We start from the raw sequence: 17,129 nt of genomic DNA, 5'->3' as shown, positions 1-17,129 counted from the left end.
TTGTTTTTATTAAGTCACTGTTGTAGCTAAGGATAGTATTTGAATCTTGTTTTCAATATTTTTCTGCAGCACTTTGGAAACATTGTTGTTGTTTAAATGTGCTAAAGTGGATTGGACTGAATTGGATTTGATGACATTAATTCAATGTCGGGTTCTGATCCTGATTAGACCATTGAATTTTGGTCATTTTCCAACATGAATACAACGTTGAAACAACATCCTTTTTGATGACGTTTAATCAATGTCGGGTTCTGACGTTGATTTGACAATTGAATTTTGGTTATTTTACAACCAATATTTTAAAACACAAATACAACGTTGAAACAACATCCTTTTTGATGACGTTTAATCAATGTCGGGTTCTGATGTTGATTTGACAATTGAATTTTGGTCATTTTACAACCATTATTCTACAAATAAATACAACGTTGAAACAACATGCTTTCTGACAACATTTTATCAATGTCGGGTTCTGATGTTGATTTGCCAATTGAATTTTGGTCTTTTTACGACAAATATTTTTTTTTATGACAAAATGCTTTTTGAGTTGAATTGTGTGGTCCTCTGCGTTTTTACATTTTTATTTATGTTTATTGTTTAAATTGGTTTTAACCTTTAAAATTGTTTTTAATCATATTTATTTTTCTATATTGTTTTTATATTTGCTTATTTTGTTTCTATTCAGTCTTTGGTGTAGTTAAGGATAGTATTTGAATCTTGTTTTCAATATTTTTGTGCAACACTTTGGAAACTTTTTTGTTGTTAAAATGTGCTAAAGTGGATTGGATTGAATTGGATTTGATGACATTTATTCAATGTCGGGTTCTGACGTTGATTAGACCATTGAATTTAGGTCATTTTCCAACATGAATACAACGTTGAAACAACATCCTTTTTGATGGCATTTATTCAATGTTGGGTTCTGGCGTTGATTTGATCATTGAATTTTGGTCATTTTCCAACCAATATTCTACAACACAAACACAACATTGAAACAACATCCTTTTTGATGACGTTTAATCAATGTCGGGTTCTGATGTTGATTTGACAATTGAATTTTGGTCATTTTACAACCGATATTCTACAAATAAATACAACGTTGAAACAACATGCTTTAAGACAACGTTTTATCAATGTCGGGTTCTGACGTTGATTTGACCATTGAATTTTGGTCATTTTACAACCAATATTTTTGTTGTAACAACATGCTTTTTGAGTTGAATTGTGTGGTCCTCTGCATTTTTACAATTTTATTTATGTTTATTTTTTAAATTCCTTTTACCCTTTAAAATAGTTTTAAATCATATTTATTTTTGATATTGTTTTTATATTTATTTATTTTGTTTTTATTAAGTCACTGTTGTAGCTAAGGATAGTATTTGAATCTTGTTTTCAATATTTTTCTGCAGCACTTTGGAAACATTGTTGTTGTTTAAATGTGCTAAAGTGGATTGGACTGAATTGGATTTGATGACATTAATTCAATGTCGGGTTCTGATGCTGATTAGACCATTGAATTTTGGTCATTTTCCAACATGAATACAACGTTGAAACAACATCCTTTTTGATGACGTTTAATCAATGTCGGGTTCTGACGTTGATTTGACAATTGAATTTTGGTTATTTTACAACCAATATTTTAAAACACAAATACAACGTTGAAACAACATCCTTTTTGATGACGTTTAATCAATGTCGGGTTCTGATGTTGATTTGACAATTGAATTTTGATCATTTTACAACCATTATTCTACAAATAAATACAACGTTGAAACAACATGCTTTCTGACAACATTTTATCAATGTCGGGTTCTGATGTTGATTTGCCAATTGAATTTTGGTCTTTTTACAACAAATATTTTTTTTTATGACAAAATGCTTTTTGAGTTGAATTGTGTGGTCCTCTGCGTTTTTACATTTTTATTTATGTTTATTGTTTAAATTGGTTTTAACCTTTAAAATTGTTTTTAATCATATTTATTTTTTTATATTGTTTTTATATTTGCTTATTTTGTTTCTATTCAGTCTTTGGTGTAGTTAAGGATAGTATTTGAATCTTGTTTTCAATATTTTTGTGCAACACTTTGGAAACATTTTTGTTGTTAAAATGTGCTAAAGTGGATTGGATTGAATTGGATTTGATGACATTTATTCAATGTCGGGTTCTGACGTTGATTAGACCATTGAATTTTGGTCATTTTCCAACATGAATACAACGTTGAAACAACATCCTTTTTGATGGCATTTATTCAATGTTGGGTTCTGGCGTTGATTTGATCATTGAATTTTGGTCATTTTCCAACCAATATTCTACAACACAAACACAACATTGAAACAACATCCTTTTTGATGACGTTTAATCAATGTCGGGTTCTGATGTTGATTTGACAATTGAATTTTGGTCATTTTACACCCGATATTCTACAAATAAATACAACGTTGAAACAACATGCTTTAAGACAACGTTTTATCAATGTCGGGTTCTGACGTTGATTTGACCATTGAATTTTGGTCATTTTACAACCAATATTTTTGTTGTAACAACATGCTTTTTGAGTTGAATTTTGTGGTCCTCTGCATTTTTACATTTTTATTTATGTTCATTTTTTTAAATTGGTTTTTAAAATAGTTTTAAATCATATTTATTTTTTACATTGTTTTTATATTTATTTATTTGTTTTTATTCAGTCACTGTTGTAGCTAAGGATAGTATTTGAATCTTGTTTTCAATATATTTGTGCCGCACTTTGGAAATATTTTTGTTGTTTGAATGTGCTAAAGAGGATTGGATTGAATTGGATTTAATGACATTAATTCAATGTTGGGTTCTGACGCTGATTAGACCATTGAATTTTGGTAATTTTCCAACATGAATACAACGTTGACACAACATCCTTTTTGATGGCATTTATTCAATGTCGGGTTCTGGCAGGGATTTGACCATTGAATTTTGGTAATTTTCCAACCAATATTCTACAACACAAAGACAACATTGAAACAACATCCTTTTTGATGACGTTTAATCAATGTCGGGTTCTGGCATTAAACAGACTATTAAATTTTGGTCATTTACCAACCAATATTCTACAACATAAATACAACATTGAAACAACATGCTTTTTGACGACATATAATCAATGTCGGGTTCTGACGTTGATTTGACCTTTGAATTTTGGTCATTTTCCAACCAATATTCTACAACACAAACACAACATTGAAACAACATCCTTTTTGATGATGTTTAATCAATGTCGGGTTCTGACGTTGATTTGGCCATTGAATTTTGGTTATTTTACAACCAATATTTTAGAACACAAACACAAGGTTGAAACAACATGCTTTCTGACAATGTTTAATCATTGTCAGGTTCTGACGTTGATTTGACAATTGAATTTTAGTAATTTTACAACCAATATTCTACAACATAAATACAGCGTTGAAACAACATGCTTTTTGACAACGTTTTATCAATGTCGGGTTCTGACGTTGATTTGACAATTGAATTTTGGTCATTTATTGCAACGTTAGACACCAAAGCTTTCTCAACTTACAAATACAACTCTTTTGCAACGTTGTTTAGAAGGCAGTTTTAAAAAACACATATATGTATAATCAATGTTGCATCAATGTCTTGTGCCTGCCGGGTAACACTTTTAGGAATTTACAAGGGAATCGCTACCCTTTTGGCTACATTTTGTAAAAAAAACAAAAGCGTTTACAACCGCATCACACACACAGGGAGCTGTTTGTTGATTACTTATTAATCTCGCTTACCTTTCTATGAACACCACGACTCAAGTGATGCGAACTCTTCTGTCAATAAAACAACCAGAGCGTCGCCTAAATCACATTGCCGGGTGAATTACGTGCTTATTTTTTCTCCTTTCATCATGTCACATCTATTTTCTGCTCCCTCGCTCCCAAACTACCATATGCACGCACAATTTAGCATAATAGCAGAATTAAAACGAGAAAATGATAAGGTAATGTCTCACCCAGGGCTACAGTCACATTAAAAACACTTTCTCAGTGATCTGTAAGATTGCTCTCTGCAGGGAAATGTAATTGTTGGAGCACAGCACCCCCTGCAGGTGTGTATTATTATGTGCTAATAATACCCAGTGGGCCCAGGCAAAAAACAGGAGTCTTAGGTCGCCTTTCACCACAATTACAGGCCTTTCTGCCATGATTGGCGGGTAATTGAATTGTATGATTTTTTTCTCTCTGTGAAATTGTTCAGCCACATTTCGAACCCGGGCCTTCCACACCAGACAAAGCTCCAGAGGCAGCGTAATTAAAGGAGCCAGGTGTGGAAGCAGGCCGCCACAGTCAGTTGAATGGGACTGATTAGCCATTTAGTGAAAATTACATTTTCCTGCCTTGGAGACGGGAAAAAAAAAACAAAAAAACTGCTCCTTGTTTTGGAGGTCTGAAGATGAGCTGGAAGAAAATATATTTTTTTTCCAAAAAAAGGGTCTAAATCTGGAGGTTCACGTCAAGCATGAACAACGGGATTCCTAATTAAATTTGGGTGAGAGTGTGAAGTATATTTTGGCTTCTAGCATTGAAGAAAGAAATACTTTTTGTTTAAGGGTTAGATCAGTCGTTGATATTTACTCCAGTAAATGTGATTATGTTCATCATTCATCTAGGAACATCATTTCATGCCAAAAGCTTTTGTATGAAATCCAAGTTGATTGTATTTTGTTCATCATAGTGTTGTCCCGATACCAATGTTTTGGTACCAACACCTAAATTATTTCGATACTTTTCGGTATGTTTCAAAATGAAGGGGACCACAAACAATTGCATTATTGGCTTAATGATAATAAAAACTCTTAGGGTACATTAAACATATGTTTCTTATTGCAAGTTTGTCCTTAAATAAAATAATGAATATACAAGACTTTTATTAGTAAGTAGGCAAAAATAGGATCCTAATTTAGTTTGCTAAAGTATGCAATAACATATTGTGTCAATTATCATTCTATTATTTGGTCAACATTATTAAGGACATGTGGTAGAAAATGAATTATTAATCTACTTGTTCATTTTCTGTTAATATCTGCTTACTTTGTCTTTTAACATGTTCTATCTACACTTATGTTAAAATGTAATAATCACTTATTCGTCTGTTGTTTGATACTTGACATTAGTTTTGGATAATACCACAAATTTGGGTATCAATCCGATACCAAGTCGTATTGGTCATATTCAAAGTCCTCATGTGTCCAGGGACATATATCCTGAGTTTATAAACATAATATAAATTGAAAAAAAAAACAAAAGAAGATGTTGTGATGCCAAAAAGTATTGATGTAATCAAAGCAGTATCGACTCGATATGCTACTGTACTTGGTATCATTACAGTGGATGTTAGTGTAGATCCACCAATGGTGTTTATTTACATTTTGACGCCGGTACTTTTCCGAGGCGGTATAGTACCGAATATGATTCATTAGTATCGCGGTACTATACTAATACCAGTATACTGTACAACCCCAATTCCTCAAGAAAAGGGGTGGCTACTGTTCACATTTAAACCCCCCCCCCCCCATCCCCCCATTTTCTGCCGCTTATTCCCATTCGGGGTCGCGGGGGGCGCTGGCGCCTATCTCAGCTACAATCGGGCGGAAGGCGGGGTACACCCTGGACAAGTCGCCACCTCATCGCAGGGCCAACACAGATAGACAGACAACATTCACACTCACATTCACACACTAGGGACCATTTTAGTGTTGCCAATCAACCTATCCCCAGGTGCATGTCTTTGGAAGTGGGAGGAAGCCGGAGTACCCGGAGGGAACCCACGCATTCACGGGGAGAACATGCAAACTCCACACAGAAAGATCCCGAGCCTGGATTTGAACCCAGGACTGCAGCACCTTCGTATTGTGAGGCAGACGCACTAACCCCTCTGCCACCGTGAAGCCCCACATTTAAACCGATACATTATAAACCTGGGAATCCATACTAATTTTTTGGTACTTTTGTATGTGTAAAAAAATGTTTTGGATAACAAAATGCATTTTTTATTACAACATTTAAAAATGAGCATATCACCAATTGCTATATCTTTTTTTAAGTTTTATCACTGACTGAATCTTGCCAGTTCTACAAGGCACTGATTCACATGAATTCAACAGGTGCCATGTTACGTCACCCGGGTTGCGCGTAGCTGGCTTTTCACACTTTGGCACTTGGCGATCACTCCAGTAGCACTGAGAGAAAACTCAGCTAATCTACCTCCAGGTCAGGGGTCACCAACGCGGTGCCCGCGGGAACCAGGTAGCCCGTAAGGACCAGATGAGTCGCCCGCTGGCCTGTTCTAAAAATAGCTCAATTCGCAGCACTTACCAGTGAAATGTCTCTATTTTTTAAATTGTATTTATTTACTAGCAAGCTGGTGTCGCTTTGCTCAACATTTTTAATTCTAAGAGGGACAAAACTCAAATAGAATTTGAAAATCCAAGAAAATATTTTGAAGACTTGGTCTTCACTTGTTTAAATAAATTCATTTATTTTTTTACTTTGCTTCTTATAACTTTCAGAAAGACAATTTTAGAGAAAAAATACAACCTTAAAAATGATTTTAGGATGTTCAAACACATGTACCTTTTTACCTTTTAAATTCCTTCCTCTTCTTTCCTGACAATTTAAATCAATGTTCAATTATTTTGTATTTATTGTAAAGAATAATAAATACATTTTAATTTAATTCTTCATTTTAGCTTCTGTTTTTTCAACAACGAATATGTGTGAAATATTTCTTTAAACTTATGATTAAAATAAATAAAAAAATATTCTGGCAAATCTAGAAAATCTGTAGAATCAAATGTATTTCTTACTTCAAAGTCTCTTGAATTTCTTTTAAAATTTTTGTTCTGGAAAATCTAGAAGGAATAATAATTTGTCTTCGTTAGAAATATAGCTTGGTCCAATTTGTTATATACAGTATTATAACAAACTGCAGATTGGATCTTAACCTATTTAAAACATATAATCACAATTCTAAAATTAATCTTAATCAGGAAAAATTACTAATGATGTTCCATAAATTATTTTTTTATTTTTTTCAAAAAGATTCGAATTAGCTATTTTTTTTATTAATTTTTTTCGGTTGAATTTTGAATTTTAAAGAGTCGAAATTGAAGATAAACTATGTTTCAAAATTTCATTTTAATTTTTTTGGTTTTCTCCTCTTTTAAACCGTTCAATTAAGTGTTTTTTCCATCATTTATTATCTACAGAAAACCTAATGTAAAGGAAAAAAAATGTTCGACGGAATGACAGACAGAAATACCCATTTTTTTATATATATATATAGATTTATTTATTAAACTTATTGGGGTGTTACCATTTAGTGGTCAATTGCAAGGAATATGCACTGTACTGTGCAATCGACTAATAAAAGTCTCAATCAATCAATCAACACCTACAAGTTTGTTCACGAAAACTACAAATAAGACGCACGTTACAATAAAACATTTGGTGCGTAATAAGTACAATACTTACATTATTAACACTTTTTGGGGCGCAACAAAAAAACAAAAAACACACCATAAACTCTACACTACTGCATCAAACGTCTTGGACTTGCAACTCAAATGTCATACTTGCAATGAGACTCAGAAACGTGATAAAACTTTAAAAGAAGATATAACAACAAGAAAGCATTTATCATAATCAGATTATTTTTAAAATGTTGCAAAAACAAAAATTATAGTAATATTAAAAAAAAATAAAAAATGGTATTGATTCCCGGGTACTGAGAATTAGTAGCAAAGAATTCTGCACTTTCAGTTAAGTTTGATACTAATTGCTCGTCATGCTCCCGATATTACAAATTGCTAAAAGTAAGTAATACGGTATCAATCAATCAATCAATGATTATTTATATAGCCCTAAATCACTTGTGTCTCAAAGGGCTGCACAAACCACAACACAAACCATAACAACATCCTCGGTAGAGCCCACATAAGGGCAAGGAAAACTCACACCCAGTGGGACGTCGGTGACAGTGACAATGATGACTATGAGAAACCTTGGAGAGGACCGCATATGTGGGCAACCCCCCCCCCCCCCCCCCTTTTGGGGGAAGCGAAAGCAATGAATGTCGAGCGGGTCTAACATGATACTGTGAAAGTTCAATCCATAGTGGATTCAACACAACCGTGAGAGTCCAGTCCAAAGTGGATCCAACACAGCAGAGAGAGTCCCGAAAGTGGAGCCAGCAGGAAAACACCCCAAGCGGAGGAGGATCAACAGCACAGAGATGTCCCAGCCGATACACAGGCGAGCGGTCCATCCTGGGTCCCGATTCTGGACGAGCGGTCCATCCTGGGTCCCGATTTTGGACAGCCAGTACTTCATCCATGGCCACCGGACCGGACCCCCTCCACAAGGGAGAGTGGGACAGAGGAGAAAAAGAAAAGAAACGGCAGATCAACTGGTCTAAAAAGGGGGTCTATTTAAAGGCTAGAGTATACAAATGAGTTTTAAGGTGTGACTTAAATGCTTCTACTGTATGGTTACATTTCTACCTATTATAATAAACAAGTCGACCATGCCGGTTTAAGTACAGTTGTCACATAGTGTTGCTTTAACAGTCGCCCGCCAAAAGCCAAAAGCCTGAGGTCAAAAAGTCGCACTTGGGGTCTTCGGGGAGCGACAGCTGTGCCCAGTGGACTAGCGCCAAGCGATTTGAGTGGAAACTGAGCACGAGTGACGACGAAATGGATTTTCATCAACACACTATGCCCGTTGTTAATTGCTTTTTGCACCTGCTGCTAAAATAATTTGATACTTTTTTGGTGTAGTAGTAGAAGTAGAACTAATAGTATTGGAAGTAACCATCTGCTTGGAAAGATATGGACCAGAACAGGCGCAGACCCGGACCTGGCGTTGATGTTGACATGCTTTATAGCAGGCTAAGGACCATGGGGGGTATAAGAGGTGTGAGACTTCACAAAGAAATACTGGCCTTGGCTGGGGATTTACTTAACTGCAGAGAGCACCGGAGATTCACTAGGAGTGAAATATTTGTGTAATAATACTAAATGATGTAATAAAATGAAAATGATAATTACAAAACCCAAAACCAGTGAAGTTAGCACTTTGTGTAAATGGTAAATAAAAACAGAATACAATCCATCCATCCATCCATCTATTTTCTACCGGTTATTCCCTTTGGGGTCGCGGGGGGCGCTGGTGCCAATCTCAGCTTGCCAATTATTTTCAACTTATATTCAATTGAATAGACTGCAAAAACAAGATATTTAATGTTCCAACTGAGAAACGTTTTTTTTTGTGTGCAAATAATAATTTTCTTAGAATTTAATGGCAGCAACACATTGCAAAAAAGTTGTCACAGGGGAATTTTTACCACTGTTTTACATGGCCTTTCCTTTTAACAACACTCAGTAAACATTTGGGAACTGAGGAGACAAATTTTTGAAGTGGAATTATTTCCCATTTTTGCTTGATGTACAGCCACACATTTTCAATGGTAGACAGGTCTGGACTACAGGAAGCCCAGTCTAGTACCCGCACTCTTTTACTACGAAGCCACGCTGTTGTAACACGTGGCTTGGCATTGTCTTGCTGAAATAAGCAGGGGCGTCCATGATAACGTTGCTTGGATTGCAACATATGTTGCACCAAAACCTGTATGGACCTTTCAGCATTGATAGTGCCTTCACAGATGTGTAAGTTACCCATGCCTTGGGCACTAATACACCCCCATACCATCACAGATGCTGGCTTTTGAACTTTGAGCCTAGAACAATCCGCATGGTTCTTTTTCTCTTTGTTCCGGAAGACACGACGTCCACAGTTTCCGAATATAATTTGAAATGTGGACTCGTGAGACCACAGAACACGTTTACATTTTACATCAATCCATCTTAGATGAGCTCCGGCCCAGTGAAGTGTTCCTGGGTGTTGTTGATGAATGGCTTTAGCTTTGCAAATTAGAGTTTTAACTTACAGATAAATTAGCGGCCAACTGTCGTTACTGACTGTGGTTTTCTGAAGTGTTGATATACTTTACATACTGATGTCGCTTTTTGATGCAATACCAACTGAGGGCTCAAATGTCCGTAATATCATCGCTTACGTGCAGTGATTTCTGCAGATTCTCTGAACCTTTTGATGATACTACGGACCGCAGATGTTGGAATCCCTAAATTCCTTGCAGTAGCTGGTTGAGAAATGTTGTTTTTAAACTGTTGGACAATTTGCTCACGCATTTGTTCACAAAGTGGTGACCCCTCGCCCCATCCTTGTTTGTGAATGACTGAGCATTTCATGGAAGCTGCTTTTATACCCAATCATGGCGCCCACCTGTTCCCAATTAGCTTGTTCACCTGTGGGATGTTCCAAATAAGTGCATTCCTCAACTGTCTCAGTCTTTTTTGCTACTTGTGCCTACTTTTTTGAAACATGTTTCAGACATCAAATTCCAAATGAGCTAATATTTGCAAAAAATAACAACGTTTCTAAGTTGGAACATTAAATATCTTGTCTTTGCAGTCTATTCAATTGAATATAAATTGAAAAGGATTTGCAAATCATTTTATTCTGTTTAGATTTACTATTTACACAACGTGCCAACTTCATTGATTTTGGGTTCCGTAGATAATCATTAAACTTCTTCGTTAACTACAGCTTTACACATGCCATGTCTTTACCATGGATGGGTTTGTGCCAACGACACATGGTGGTATCAGTCTAAGGTCATGACACGTCCAAGCGAGTAGAAAGTGCACCCAGCGTTTAAGTGGGATGTGGTGTGTAATGGAGTGGAGTACGAGAATCTGGAGAAATCACTGCACGTAAGCGATGATATTACGGACCTTTGATCCCTCAGACGGTTCTGCATCAAAAACCGACATTAGTGTGTAAAGGACATCACCACGTGGGTTCGGGAACACTTCATAAAACCACTGTCAGTAACTACAGTTGGTCGCTACATCTGTAAGTGCAAGTTAAAACTCTACTATGCAAAGCGAAAAGCCATTTATCAACAAAACAAAGGAACGCCGCCGGCTTCACTGGGCCCGAGCTCATCTAAGATGGACTGATGCAAAGTTGAAAAGTGTTCTGTGGTCTGACGAGTCCACGTTTCAAATTATATTTGGAAACTGTGGACGTGGTGTCCTCCGGAACAAAGAGGAAAATAACCATCTGGATTGTTATAGGCGCAAAGTTCAAAAGCAAGTATCTGTGATGGTATGGGGGTGTATTAGAGCCCAAGGCATGGGTAACTTACACATCTTTGAAGGCACCATTAATGCTGAAAGGTCCATACAGGTTTTGGAGCAACATATGTTGCCATCCAAGCAACGTTATCATGGACGCCCCTGCTTATTTCAGCAAAATAATTTCAAGCCACGTGTTACAACAGCGTGGCTTCGTAGTAAAAGAGTGCGGGTACTAGACTGGCCTGCCTGTAGTCCAGACATTGAAAATATGTGGCGCATTATGAAGTGCAAAATACCACAACGAAGACCCTCAGTTCCCAAACGTTTACTGAGTGTTGTTAAAAGGAAAGGCCATGTAACACAGTTGTAAAAATGCCTCTGTGACAACCATTCAATTATAAGTTAATGATTATTTGCAAACAAATTGATGTTTCTCAGTTGGAACATTAAATATCTTGTCTTTGCAGTCTATTCAATTGAATACAAGATGAAAAAGATTTGCAAATCATTGTATTCTGTTTTTATTTTTGAATGACACAACGTGCCAACTTCACTGGTTTTTTGGATCTGCTCAAGTTTAGCGTCTTAAGTTGTAGTTTGGTACAATCAGGAAAGGCAAGTTTTGTCAATGCGGCTCCGCAGCTCTTAAGGCAACATCTCAGCAGGAGGGAAACAAGTCACCAGAGCCAGTCCTGGACTTTAATTATAGGTAATCTCGACTCACAGACAGACACCGCACTTAAGAACTTCCTCGCCAATTACCAAAGTGACTCGCTCTGGCCTTAAGTAAAAGCGGCGGACACGCATGATGGAAAGTGACAATGGAGGGGGGAAAAACAACGGGCCTCCGTACGAGCCGGTGCGAGGCAAAGGCAATTAAAAGGCACAAATGTTACACCACGCAGGGCTCAAATGAGAAGAAAAGCGGAGAAAGGCTCTTTGATGAGCCCGGTTCTGAGTTAAGTAGAGCTTAAGAGGCGACGGTGGTGCTGGAAGAAAAGGGCGAGGAGAAAAGGGGAGCAAATTAAAGACAGTTGATTAGCAAGAGGCCTGATGTCACACTGTTTCCCTGCAGGACCATATGTCGCTGAGAGCACTCACTCCTTCCACACGGGCCGGAATGTACCGCGAAAGTCAGGATTTCTATAGAGCGACTGGGCGTCCCACCGACACGCTGATTCTCTGCTGTCGCCCTCATGTTCATTATCAAGCTCCACGCTTAACTTACCGCGCTTTTGAACGGACAAATGAAGGGCCTGTCTCTTTTTAATGCGCTAATTATGAGCCTAACAAGGCTTCTTGTTCAGGGAGAATGCCTGGATATGAATGTGAGTGCACTCCTCAATTAGCTCAAACTGGAACCCGGATGCATTGTCGGACAAATTAACGAGAAGAAAATAATTCTGGCACAAAAAGACGAGTGTGCTGCCACACAGAAAAAAAGTGTACAGTCATGGTCAAAAGTTTACATACACTTGTACAAACCCCGTTTCCATTTGAGTTGGGAAATTGTGTTAGATGTAAATATAAACGGAATACAATGATTTGCAAATCATTTTCAACCCATATTCAGTTGAATATGCTACTAAGACAACATATTTGATGTTCAAACTGATAAACATTTTTTTTTTTGCAAATCATTAACTTTAGAATTTTATAGCAGCAACACGTGACAAAACATTTGGGAAAGGTGGCAATAAATACTGATAAAGTTGAGGAATGCTAATCAAACACTTATTTGGAACATCCCACAGGCGTGTAGGCTATTTGGAAACAGGTGGGTGCCATGATTGGGTATAAAAGCAGCTTCCATGAAATGCTCAGTCATTCACAAACAAGGATGGGGTGAGGGTCACCAATTTGGAGGCAAATTGTCGAACTGTTCTAGAACAACATTTTTCAACGAGCTATTGCAAGTAATTTAGGGATTTTACCATCGACGGTCCGTAAAATCATCAAAAGGTTCAGAACATCTGGAAAAATCACTGCACGTAAGCGATGATATTACGGACCTTTGAGCCCTCAGGCGGTACTGCATCAAAAACTGACATCAGTGTGTAAAGGATATCACTACATGGGCTCAGGTAGACTTCATAAAACCACTGTCAGTAACTACAGTTGGTCGCTACATCTGTAAGTGCAAGATAAAACTCTACTTTGCTAAGCCAAACCCATTCATCCACAACACCAAGGAACGCCGCCGGCTTCGCTGGGCCCGAGCTCATCTAAGATGGACCGATGCAAAGTGGAAAAGTGTTCTGTGGTCTGACGAGTCCACATTTCAAATTAAATTCGGAAACTGTGGACTAAATGCACTGGGCATAATAAACACAACATTATTAATATTGCTACTACGGATAATTTGATCAAAAATTCCCTAAAAGAGCCCACTACCTATAATATAGTTTTTTTAAACATAAGATCATTGTCTCCCAAAACGTTGTTAGTTAATGATATCATCAGGGACAACAATCTTAACGTCATCGGTCTCAGCGAAACCTGGCTTAAACCAAACGACTTTTTTGCGCTGAATGAGGCATGTTCTCCTAACTTTACACATGCGCATATTGCCCGTCCCCTTAAAAGCTTAAAAGGGGTAGGGGGGTCGCACTAATATACAACGAAAACTTTAACCTTAGTCCTAACATAAATAATAAATATAAATCGTTTGAGGTGCTTACTATGAGGTCTGTCACACCTGGCTGTTATCTACCGCCCCCCAGGGCCCTATTCGGACTTTATCAGTGAATTCTCAAAGTTCGTTGCTGATCTAGTGACGCACACCGATAATATAATCATAATGGGGGACTTTAATATCCATATGAATACCCCATCGGACCCACTGTGCGTAGCGCTCCAGACTATAATTGATAGCTGTGGTCTTACATAAATAATAAATGAACCCACGCATCGCAACGGTAATACGATAGACCTAGTGCTTGTCAGGGGTATCACCGTTTCCAAAATTATGATACTCCCGTATTCTAAAGTATTGTCCGATCATTACCTTATAAAATTCGAGGTTCAGACGCATGTTTGTCAAACTAATAATAATAATAACTGCTATAGCAGCCGCAACATTAATACGGCCACAACGACAACTCTTGCTGACCTACTGCCCTCGGTAATGGCACCATTCCCAAAATATGTGGGCTCTATTGATTACCTCACTAACAACTTTAACGACGCCCTGCGCGAAACTATTGATAACATAGCACCGCTAAAGTCAAAAAGAGGCTCCAAAAAAGCGTACCCTGTGGTTTACAGAAGAAACTAGAGCTCAGAAATTATTATGTAGAAAGCTGGAACGCAAATGGCGCACGACTAAACTTGAGGTGCACCATCAAGGATGGAGTGATGGTTTAATAACTTATAAACACATGCTTACCTTAGCTAAAGCTAAATATTACTCAAATCTCATCCACCGTAATAAAAACGATCCTAAATTTTTGTTTAGTACGGTAACATCGCTAACCCAACAAGGGACCCCTTCCAGTAGCTCCACCCACTCAGCTGATGACTTTATGCAATTCTTTAATAAGAAAATTGAAGTCATTAGAAAGGAGATTAAAGACAATGCGTCCCAGCTACAACTGGGTTCTATTAACACAGATACGATTGTATATACGGCGGATATTGGCCTCCAAAATAGTTTCTCCCATTTTGAGGAAATAACATTAGAGGAATTGTTACAACGTGTAAATGGAATTAAACAAACAACATGTTTACTTGACCCTCTTCCTGGGAAACTTATCAAGGAGCTCTTTGTATTATTAGGTCCATCAGTGCTAAATATTATAAACTTATCACTTTCCTCGGGCGCTGTTCCCCTTGCATTCAAAAAAGCGGTTTCTCCTTAAAAGACCTAACCTCGATCCTGACCTCATGGTAAACTACCGACCGGTGTCTCTCCTTCCCTTTATTTCAAAAATCCTCGAAAAAATTGTTGCGGAGCAGTTAAATGAACACTTAGCGTCTAACAATCTATGTGAAACCTTTCAATCCGGTTTCAGGGCAAATCACTCTACGGAGACAGCCCTCGCAAAAATGACTAATGATCTATTGCTAACGATGGATTCTGATGCGTCATCTATGTTGCTGCTCCTCGATCTTAGCGCTGCTTTCGATACCGTCGATCATAATATTTTATTAGAACGTATCAAAACACGAATTGGTATGTCAGACTTAGCCCTGTCTTGGTTTAACTCTTATCTCACTGATAGGATGCAGTGCGTCTCCCATAACAATGTTACCTCGGACTACGTTAAGGTAACGTGTGGAGTTCCCCAGGATTCGGTTCTTGGCCCTGCACTCTTCAGCATCTACATGCTGCCGCAAGGTGACATCATACGCCAATACGGTGTTAGCTTTCACTGTTATGCTGATGACACCCCACTCTACATGCCCCTAAAGCTGACCAACACGCCGGATTGTAGTCAGCTGGAGACGTGTCTTAATGAAATTAAACAATGGATGTCCGCTAACTTTTTGCAACTCAACGCCAAAAAAACGGAAATGCTGATTATCGGTCCTGCTAGACACCGACCTCTATTTAATAATACAACTCTAACATTTGACAACCAAACAATTAAACAAGGCGACACGGTAAAGAATCTGGGTATTATCTTCGACCCAACTCTCTCCTTTGAGTCACACATTAAAAGCGTTACTAAAACGGCCTTCTTTCATCTCCGTAATATCGCTAAAATTCGCTCCATTTTGTCCACTAAAGACGCTGAGATCATTATCCATGCGTTTGTTACGTCTCGCCTCGACTACTGTAACGTATTATTTTCGGGTCTCCCCATGTCTAGCATTAAAAGATTACAGTTGATACAAAATGTGGCTGCTAGACTTTTGACAAGAACAAGAAAGTTTGATCACATTTCGCCTGTACTGGCTCACCTGCACTGGCTTCCTGTGCACTTAAGATGTGACTTTAAGGTTTTACTACTTACGTATAAAATACTACATGGTCTAGCGCCATCCTATCTTGCCGATTGTATTGTACCATATGTCCCAGCAAGAAATCTGCGTTCAAAGGACACCGGCTTATTAGTGATTCCCAAAGCCCAAAAGAAGTCTGCGGGCTATAGAGCGTTTTCATTTCGGGCTCCAGTACTCTGGAATGCCCTCCCGGTAACCGTTCGAGGCGCCACCTCAGTAGAAGCATTTAAGTCTCACCTTAAAACTCATTTGTATAATCTAGCCTTTAAATAGACTCCCTTTTTAGACCAGTTGATCTGCCGTTTCTTTTCTTTTTCTCCTATGTCCCACTCTCCCTTGTGGAGGGGGTCCGGTCCAATCCGGTGGCCATGTACTGCTTGCCTGTGTATCGGCTGGGGACATCTCTGCGCTGCTGATCCGCCTCCGCTTGGGATGGTTTCCTGCTGGCTCCGCTGTGAACGGGACTCTCGCTGCTGTGTTGGGTAGTGTTGGATCCGCTTTGGACTGGACTCTCGCGACTGTGTTGGATCCAATATGGATTTAACTTTGACAGTATCATGTTAGACCCGCTTGACATCCATTGCTTTCGTCCTCTCCAAGGTTCTCATAGTCATCATTGTCACCGACGTCCCACTGGGTGTGAGTTTTCCTTGCCCTTATGTGGGCCTACCGAGGATGTGGTAGTGGTTTGTGTTGTGGTTTGTGCAGCCCTTTGAGACACTAGTGATTTAGGGCTATATAAGTAAACATTGATTGATTGATTGATTCCTGGGGAAATTCAGCTCCACAGTTCGCTCACAATAAACAATAATAATAATAAATATGACATATATTATATATATATATAATATATAATATATGAATAATATAAATATATTCTACATATATTCTACATTTAAGTGCAGTCAAGAAGGAACATATGCATTATACAGTCTGATGGCTGTCGGTATGAAGGACCTCCTGTGTCGTTCCGTGTTC

The sequence above is a fragment of the Nerophis ophidion genome, linkage group LG19 (assembly GCF_033978795.1).
Source record: "Nerophis ophidion isolate RoL-2023_Sa linkage group LG19, RoL_Noph_v1.0, whole genome shotgun sequence".
In the NCBI taxonomy this organism is placed as follows: domain Eukaryota; kingdom Metazoa; phylum Chordata; class Actinopteri; order Syngnathiformes; family Syngnathidae; genus Nerophis; species Nerophis ophidion.
The sequence above is the reverse complement of the archived record's forward strand: the minus strand, read 5'-3'. Positions refer to the sequence as shown.